The sequence below is a fragment of the Elephantulus edwardii genome, unplaced genomic scaffold (assembly GCF_000299155.1).
Source record: "Elephantulus edwardii isolate Elephantulus edwardi_28Jun2011 unplaced genomic scaffold, EleEdw1.0 scaffold00062, whole genome shotgun sequence".
NCBI classification, from domain to species: Eukaryota; Metazoa; Chordata; class Mammalia; order Macroscelidea; family Macroscelididae; genus Elephantulus; species Elephantulus edwardii.
This window is the reverse complement of record NW_006399812.1, coordinates 300,957-311,197: the sequence shown is the minus strand read 5'-3', so window position 1 is coordinate 311,197 and position 10,241 is coordinate 300,957.

The window sequence follows — 10,241 nt, the reverse complement described above, 5'->3', positions numbered from 1 at the left end:
AGGGAGGTTGAAACTAAGTTTCTCCTTGGAAGCTAGGATTTTGAATCTCCATCTACATACTTCGGGCATGTGGCCAGGAGAGACTGGTCCTTGGAGAAGGACACCACGCTTAGAAAGGTGGAGGGACAGCACAGTAGAGAAAGACCCTCGGTGAGATGGATTGATACAGTAAGTAGGGCAATGGGGGTTGGTGTATTGAAATGAATGAGATTGGTTCAGGACAGGGCTTCAGGACAGGTTTCAGAGCTGCTGTACATAAGGTTGCTATGAGTTGCAGGTGATGCAACAGCACATAACAATAAGAACAAGATCAACAACAAAAATTTAGGTAGAATTGGTGATAGTTTGTCTCTGAATGTTTGGTAGAATTCAGCTATGAATTCAGCTTAGTCACCCAGGTTGAGTTGGCTCATTTTATAGTTTAGATCCTCTGCATCTGGATCAGGGCTTTTTTTTTTTTTTTTAGTCTTTATGTAACCTGTTTAATTTCTTGTTTGTGATGGGTCTGTTTAAGTGTTCTACATCTTCTGTCAATGTGGGTTGAGTGTGAATTTCTAGGAGTCTGTCCATTTAATGTAGGTTTTAAAATTTATCAGTACGGTTTTTCATAATACTCCATTATTTTTGATATACTTTTTTGAATTAAAATTAATCTTGAATTAATTTTAACTGGTTCTGTTATGATGTCTCCTCTTTCATTTCTTATTTGAAATATCTGTATTTCCTCTTATTTTTGTTAAGTTTGCCAATTGATTCTTTTGAGAACAAACTCCTGCTCTTGTTGATGGTTTCAAATGTTTTTCTGTTTTCTATCTCATTCATTTCAGCTCTTGTCCCTATAAGTTCCCTTTTTTAATGGAAATTTGTGGGGTTAAATTGTTGTTCATTTTCTACTTGTTAGAGGTGTTGTTAGGTCATTAATTTTGCTTTTTTCTTTATTTTTATGTGCTTACCTGTTGTTATGTTCTGCCCCCTTGAGAACTGCCTTAGCTATAAGCCTGAGGCTTTGATATGTTATATTTTAATATTCATTTCTTTTGAGGAACTTTTTCATTTTATTTTTTTAAATTCTTTTATAACCAACTAATGTTCTAGCTTAGCTTCCATGTGAGCGGTTTCATATGCTTTATGCTCTTGCTGTTAATTTCTAGTTTTATGGCATTATGGTCTGAAGTTACTTTGTGTTATTTCAGTGTTTTTTAATTTGTTGAGAATCATGTTATGTCCTAATATATGACCAAATAGGGAGAATGTACATGTGAACTTGAAAAAAAAGGAAATGACTTTTTGTTATTGTTGTTGTTATTGATGCTGTCAATTGGCCCAGGGGTGAGAATCTTTGTTTTCTTGATGTTATGCTTCAATCCATATTTAAGACTACAGTCCTTTACCTTCTGCAGGAAGTGCTTCAGGTCTTCTTCAGTTTCAGCAAGCAAGGTTGTGTCATCTGCTTAACATAGGTTGTTTATGAGTCTTCCTCCAATCCTGATGCCACATTCCTCCTCATAAAGCCCTGCTTCCCTATTTGGCTGATTGTATAGTTTAGATTTTCTGTATCTTTGTTAAGTTTCTTTTGTGTTAACCTTTCCTTTGGTGAGGTTGGTATGTTAAAATCTCCTACCACTATTGTGGTGTTTATTCCTTCAAGTCTGTTACCTGTTGCATCTGTCATTTAGTACATAGATGTTGGCCAAGGTTATGTCTTCTTGACTTAATTAAATTGTTCCTTTAATTACTATGCAGTGTCCTTCCTTAACTTTTATGGTGGTTTTCATCCTGAAGCCTATTTTATCAGAGACTAGTATTGCCACTCCTGCTATTTTGTGGATTTGCTTGGTATATTTTGTTCCAGCCTTTGATTTTCAGTCTTTTCTTTCCCCTTGTTTTTTACATGTGTTGGCAACATATTGATGGACTTTGGGGTTTGTTTGTTTTTTTTTTTATCCCTTCTGGTACTCTTTTCCTAATAATTGGTGTTTTTAACTATCCATGTTAAGTGTGATTATTGACGGCCAGGTTTTATCAGTGCCATTTTGCTGTGTTTCTTCTGTTGTTTCTGGTTACGTTGGTCCATCCACTTTCCTTTGGTGTGTCTGTACGAAGGACTTCCCTTAGTATTTCTTTAGAGCTGGTCTTCACAGATTTCTTAAGTTCCTGCTTTTCTGAAAATGACCCAATTTTTCCATCACACCAATTGGCAGCATTAGGATGGATGGTGAAGAGATTGAGATTGTTCACAACTTTAGTTTTCTTAGCTCCACGGTCAAACACTCTTGGCACCAGTAGTCAGGAAATTAAAAGACATATTGTGATGGGAAAGTATGCTGTTAGGGACCTCTTCAAAGTACTGAAGAGCAATGGTCTCTCTCTGGAGACTAAGGTGCGTCTGATACAGGCCATGGTCTTTGCAATCACTTGTTATGCATTAGAGAGTTGGACTATGACTAAGGAGGATAGAAGAATTGATGCCTTTGAGCTGTGGTGCTGGAGAAGAGTATTGAGGGTACCATGGACTGCTAGGAAAACAAACAGATTCATCCTGGAGAGGGTTAAACTGGCATCTCCTTGGATGCAAGGATTCTGAGCCTTTGTCTAACGTACTTTGGATATGTTGTAAGGAGGGACTGGTCCTTGGAGAGGGACATCATGCTTGGTAGGTTGGAGGGACAGTGCAGGAGGGGAAGGCCCTCTATGAGGTGAATTGATTCAGTGACTGGGGTATTCGGGGTGGGTGTATCAGAGACAGTATGATTGGCACAGGACAGAGCAGCATTTAGGGCTGTTGTACATAGGGTCTCTATGAGTCGCAAGCAGCTCGACAGCACACAACAACAACAATAACAACAACATTTTATTGCTAGCTTTTCGGGGTACAGGATCCTTGGCTGGCAATTGTTTTCCCTCTGCTTTCTGTATATGCCTCCCCATTGTCTTTTTGCTTGCATGGTTTCTGTGAAACCATGAAACTATGAAATCAGAACTTAATCTAATTGGTTTTCCTTTGTAGGTAACTTTTGTTTTCCTGTCCTTTTAGTATTCTATCCTTATCTATCCTTATCTTTGATTTTGGAGAATTTAATTATGATGTCTTGGTGTTTTTCTTTTCAGTTCTATTCTGTTTAGTGTTTACTGAGCTTCTTGAATGTGCATTTCTTAATTTTTCATGATACCTTCAAAGTTTTCTTCTAGTACTTATACCACAATTTTTCAGTGCTTCTCCTGTCCGCCTTGTGTTCTGGATTTCCATTCATATGTAAATGGTTCCTTTTGATGTTAATCTACACAATTCTATTGTTTTCTTCACTTTCTTTCCATCTCCTCTCTGTGTTTCTGTGTTGTCTTCTAATATGTTCCCATTAAGGTTCTTTTTTTTTTTTTTAACTAACATAATTCACTTTATTTCTGTTATACAAAATCCACTTCTTCTGTGTGGGGGCCACAGCTGGAGCCTGGGTCCTCTGCTCAGAGACTCTGGTGTGAGTTTTTACAAGGTGGTCAGTGAATTCCTGGTAGAGAGGTTTGATGAACACAGTCTCTTTCCAGAGATCTGTGGTCAAGTAGCTGTAGGTCTTGGAGATGGCATCAAAAGTGGCCTTGGCAAAGTTAACAAGGGCAGCCCCTGGCTGGGGTGTAGCATGTGTCAATTCCAGCCATCATCATCAGCTTCTTGGGCACAGTGGCCAAGATGATTCCTGTGCCTCAGGGTATAGAGATCAGATGCAGCAACACAGAGCCACAACACCCAGTAACATTTCGGGGTTCTTGTCTTTCAGCTCACTGACTCTCTTTTCCATCTCCTCTGTTTAGCTTTTCTGTCCCTCAAGCATGTTGGAAACTTCTGCCATTTTGATCTTGATATTCTGGATTGTGTTTTCACACATTTCTATTATTTCCAGTACTGGGTTGGTTATCCTTTCTCTATCTTGTGATGAGTTTTTAAGTTCTTGTATCTCTTTATCTATAGTTTCAATTCTTCATTTCATATTTTGCAATTTCTTCATTAGTTGTTCATGTTTCTCCACACTGGCATATTTCTTCTGGCTACCTTTCTCTGGAGTATTCACTTTATTTATGGCTTCACTTCTTTCTTCCGTCATTTGTACCTTCTACAGTAGCTGTTCATAATACTTTTTGTTGATATATTTCTTCTCCCTTCCTGTGTCTGGAGTATTCATTGGGTCTGCAATATGTTCTCCTCTTTTGAGAGAAGTCTTGTTTTGTTTTTCCCTAATGTTTGAGGCTGTCTACTGCTTTCTTGACATTATGTGAAGTTTCCCTTGTTATGTGTTATGTTGTTTCTATTATTTCTAAGTAGGTTGTTGATTTTTATATTTATGAAGCCATTGATTGATTATAAGCTTAAAGTGTACCTTTTATAGGGAAAGGCATCTTGCTCTCCTGGAGAGTCTTTCTGATTATGTGCAGTGGAAAAGTTCACTTTTCCTCAAGTTCTTCATATCTTCTCTGGTCTACAGTGCAGCACTATAGATATCTCACCTGAGTGCAACTCCCCTGTTTCCAAAGTCTATTACTGTCGTTGGTGATGTCATTGGTGTTTGGGGCACAGACCAGTGACTAGGTTCCCCAGCTGATGCAGTTTCTCTCCAGGGGAGTGGCAGCCAGCTTCGTCCCTGCACCTCAGTGTGCTCTCTTTCAGAGGGAGTCTCTCACATGAATGTGGCCCATATCTCCTAAAGTACATTAGTATCCTTGGTGGTTTGTGGCTTGGCCCTGTGACCAGGTTCCTCAACTGATGTAGTTTCCCTCCAGGGGAGTGGCAGCCATTTCTTCCCTGCACTTTAGTGTGCCCTCTGTGGGAGGGAGTCCCTCACCTGAGTACAGCCCACCCCTCCTAAAATCTATTATTATCCTAAGTGGTCTGTGACATGGCATGGTGATTAGGCTCCCCATATGATGCTGTTTTACCTCTAAGGTAGTGATGTATTTGCAGATTTTTTAAAAAACCTCTTTTCCTCTTTTAAAAAAAGAGATTAAAAATAACCTAAAATAGCTGATGATCTGCCTGTGTAATCATCTCTTTGTTGTCTGTCCACTGCTGTTGGTTGGGGATGTGGTGGTTAGTGATGGTTAATGCCTATTGTTGGACTGGTGGAATAAATGCTGGACCTTGCCCTGATGAAATATATGGATGCCCTAGTCTGCTGTGTTGTGGGGTCTGCAATAAGGGAAGTGCAAGAACTAGTCCACTAAAATTGTTGGTGAGTTGTTGCCTTTCCCTGTTACTCTCCTTGGTTGGAAGGGTTTTTCTTGGTTCCTGAATACCTGAATCCCCGACTCTTAGTAGCTTCTCTCTGTGAATCAGAGGCTTTCTTGAGTTCAGTGATTCCATGTGTACCTTTGGTGAACTCTAGTGCTCCACTAGCAAGGAACTATTTCACCAACCCAAAGACAAATGGCTTAGAATTCACCAGCTGCTTCACAGGAGAAAGTTGGGCAGTCCACCTGCAGGATCTGCAGCTCCTGAGAGCCGACCATAAGGCCAACTCTGAGATAGTTCTAGCAAGATGGCACACAACAGTAACAACAGCAGAAACAACACTGTGCCTTTAAATTTTTTGCCTTTTCCTGGAGATGAGTGCTGCTTAAGCCAAGTGGGATCCCAGGAGCCTATGGGGCTGCTGATTACTAGATTGCTGGCAGTGGGTGCAGCCTGAACTTTTGCACCACGTAGGCAGTGTTTGCCTGTGTCCATGGATCAGTGGGCATACTTTTATATTAGGCTGCTGTTCTTTCTATCATATGCAAATCCCGAACACCTTTGTAAGCACTGGCCTCCAGCGCCAGTTTTAAAACGGCTTTATTGAGGTTCCATTCCTCACAGGTCCTCACAGGTTCTCTTCTCTCAGGCTCAAGATGGTGTTTGTCTACTCGCTGTTAGGTGGTGGATCTTGGTGAGCTTCTTGTCCTAGCCGTTCTGATGGAAGTTCACTTTCTGGAAACTGTAGGAAACAAGGCCTTGTTCTCCCTATGGCAGCGATCCTGTACTGGTAGACTCAGTTCTTCTTTTTTCCTTCTCTTTTTGTTTGACCTGAGCCCAAGCAGACCTAGTATATGATGGTGTGCATTTCTGTTTGTTTGACCCTTGCCCCTGTCTTCAGTCTCTTTTGTATGTAACTTAGTTCTTAGTAATTTGCCCCTTCAGAATACTCGATTTACTATCTGTGAGTGGTCTTCACTGCCTTTTAGTGACCCTATCGGGAGAGAGGCAGGTTTGCCAGTCTGACTAGTTCGCCATCCCATGTGGAATTTCTTCCTGCTTCTTTCCTCTCTTTTCTATCTGTGAACATCTGTGGGATTGGCTATTTAAAAAAGCAAACTTTTTAGTCAATTTCAAGGTATAACTCTTTTACTAGGGCCTAGGGCCACAACTGATAAGTTCCATTTTCATAAGCCATAAATATTTAATTTGCATAGTAGGCTATGAAATTTTATTTGTGTAGGTATACCAACCAGTTCCTGAAAAGTATAGTTGGCAACCTTGTCACAGGGCATGCTATAATCCAGAAACAGACAAAAAATGTCAAATCACAAGTTGTTTATGGCATACCTAGAAAACGTTAATCAATCTGGAGAAAAGAAAACCCTCTGTGGCAAAAAATCAGGGAAACTCAGTGGGGAAAAACCTGAATTCTCAAGCTATTTTCCTGAAATAATCAAGGTAAAGGGTCAGAGAAGCTCATTTCACAACACCCACAAACCCCCCACCTTCCACCTCTCCTCTGTCTGCTTTTTTTTTCCTTATTACTTTTCCCTCAACATCACTGTGCCTTAACCATATTGGCTTTCCTACCATGCCTTAGGCTTACCAGATATTTTTCTCCATCTTAGTACTTTTGCTGAAATATGCTTCTCCCATATTGTGGTATGGCTAACTCTGTCCCACTTTTTTGTCTTTTCTCAAATATCACCAGGAAGGCCTTTGCCAGTCTTCCTATTGAAAATTCAAACCAATTCTTGTATAAATGTTCTAACTCTCCTGTTCTTAAAAAAAAATATCCAACCCAAACACTGTATCATTTATGTGTTAGGTTTATTTTATCTCAAGTGCCTAACATAGATATATCAAAGTGCTCATTAAATCTTTTTAAAAATTTATTATTATTAATCTTAATGAAAATTTACAGAGATTTTTTTCCCCATGCATTCATTGTTGCACTTTTCTCCCTACCCACCCCTCACCCCCAATTCACTCTTCTCCTTGAAGAGAAAGAAAAACTCTTCCATTGTTATACAGTCCCTCCCGCCAGGTCCACTCCACTATGTAGCCTTCACACTGGACTTCTATAATGACAAGAATACCCATTCATATATCTGTTTTAAACAGTTCTCTGCCTCATCTGTTTCAATGCAATATATCAAATTCCTCCCCTTCTTTTCTGTCTTCCCTCAACCCTGATGTCAGTCCTGTTTTACAACAGTGGCCCTATACAATATTTGTCCTTTTGTGACTGAGATATTTCACTCAGCATAATGTCCTCCAGGGTCATCAATTTTGCATAATATTTCATGAGTTCTTTGTTTTTCAATGCTGCATAGTATTCCATTGTGTGGATATGCCAGAGCTCCTCCATACACTCATTAGTTGATGGATATTTAAGTTGTTTCCAGCTCTTTGCTATTGCGAGCAAAACTGCAATAAACATGGGTGTGCATATATCTGCTTGGGTGGTGATAATGGTTTCTTTAGGGTAAATTCCCAGTAGTGGAATTGCTGGGTAAAATGGTATCTCTATTTGCAAGTTTTTGAGAAAGTGCCATACTGCTTTCCACAGTGGTTGTACCATTTTACACTCCCACCAACAGTGAATAAGGATTCCAGTTTCCCCCCAACCTCACCAGCATTTGATGTTTGCTATTCTGCTAAATTTTGCTCTTCTTACTGGGGTGAGATGATATCTCATAGTTACTTTGATTTGCATCTCTCTTGGAGCTAGGGATTTTGAACATTTCTTCATGTGTTTGTTTGCCATTTGAATGTCTTCTTTGGTGAAATGAGCAAATATACTTTTTAAAATTCTTTTATTATTATTAATTTTAATGAAAGTTTACAGAGACTTCCGATTTCCAGTCATTCACTGTTACACTTTTCTTTTTTTTTTTTACTGTTATACTTTTCTCTCTGCCCAATCCTTCCGCTCACAAATCATTCTTCTCTATGAAAAGAAAATAAAAACTCCCTCATTGTTAAGCAGTCCCTCCCCCACAAGTCCAATCCACTATGCAGCCTTCACTCTGGACTTCTGTAATGACAAGAATATCCATTCATATATCCCTTTAAAACAGATATCTTCTTCATCTGTTTCAATGCAATATGCATCATTTCTTCCCTCCTTTTCGGTCTTCTCTCAACCCTGATGTCAGTCTTGTTTTACAACAGTGGCCCTATGTAAGATTTGTCCTTTTGTGACTGAGGTATTTCTCTCAGCATAATGTCTTCCAGGGTCATCCATTTTGAATAATATTGCATGAGGTGTTTTTTTTTTTACATCCTGATATCACATAATTTTTTTTTAAATTTCCATTCATTCATTGTTTCACTTTTCTCCCCCCCACCCTGTATACTACCCTCTTGAAAAATTCTTTCATTGTTTTACAATCCCTCCTTCCAGGTCCACTCCACTATGCAGCCTTTGCTCTGGACTCCCGTCATGACAAAAATACCTAATCACATATCCCTTTTAAACAGTTTTCTCCCTCATCTATTTCAATGCAGTATATATTATTTATCCCCAGCTTTCTCAGTCTTCCGTCAACCTCCATGTCAGCCCTGTTTTACAACAGTGGCACCATGCAGTATTTGTCCTTTTGTGACTGAGGTACTTCACTCAACATAATGTCCTCCAGGGTCACCCATTTTGAATAATATTGCATGAGTTCCTTATTTTTCAGTGCAGTTTAGTATTCCATTGTGTGAATATACCACAGCTTCTTTATCCATTCATTTGTTGATGGGTTGTTTCCAACTCCTTGCTATTGTGAACAAAGACGCGATAAACATGGGTGTGCATATATCTGCTTGGATGTTGTTTATGGTCTCTTTAGGGTATATTCACAGTAGTGGTATTGCTGGGACAAACGGTATCTCTATTTGCAACTTTTTACCGCCTTCCATGGTGGTTGTACCATTTTACACTTCCACCAACAGTGAATAAGGGTTCCAATTTCTCTACAACCTCGCCAGCATTTGTTGCTAGCTGTTCTTTTCAATTTTGCTATTCTTACTGGGGTGAGATCATATCTCATAATCGTAGCAAATATATTTTTATGAAAGTAAAATCATACTAGGTTTTGTAATGTGATTCCCCCACCACTTTAAATATATTGTAGACTTCTTTCTTTACACATCATTAAAAAGAAATATATTTTCTTTTAGGAACTGCATTGTATAAATGAATTTAATTCTATAAATTCAAATATGGAAAATTGCTTACCTAAAACTAGACAAACCTTGCCTAAATAATAACTTTCTCATAGTTTATAAATTTAATCTGATTGTCAGAAAAATATTAGAGACTAACTACAGTCTCAAAGAGAAATGAAAATAAATCCAGGACATTTATATTTAAAAGATGGTAGACAAGATCAGGAGTGTTAACAGGGAAAGGTTTTTGATTTGAAAATACATTTATTAAAAACTAATATGCCACAGGAGCTCTGGTGGCCTAGTGGCAAGAAGCTGCACTGCAATCCCAGAAGTATGCTGTTTGAATCCACCAGATGCTCTACTCCAAAAGGAGGGGCAATCTCCTCCTGTACCAGTCAGATCTGATTTGATGGTACACACACAAAAAATAATAAAATAAAATTCAATTTAAAAAAAAACCCACAACAACTAATATGCCAACTCTGTAAGGAATTTTATGACTCTGTATAAAACTTAGTCACTGTCCTCTAGGAATTTACAGTGTAATCATCACGCTAAATATGTGACTACATGTATTTGTACTGTTCAACTGGACACATTAAATGTCAAGAATTGGTATAAAAAATCACAATTTTAAAAATGAAAAAAAGAATTTACATAAAATATACTTATAACACTAATGAGTGAAGGCCAGATGAGTTGTGGGAGGATATCAAGGGTATCATCCAGGAAGAGTGCAGATGGTCATTGCAAAGACAGAAGAGGAAGCGAAGACCAAAATGGATGTCAGAAGAGACTCTGAAAATTGCACTGGAGCGCAGAGAAGCCAAAGCACAAGGAAGAATTCAAGATACTA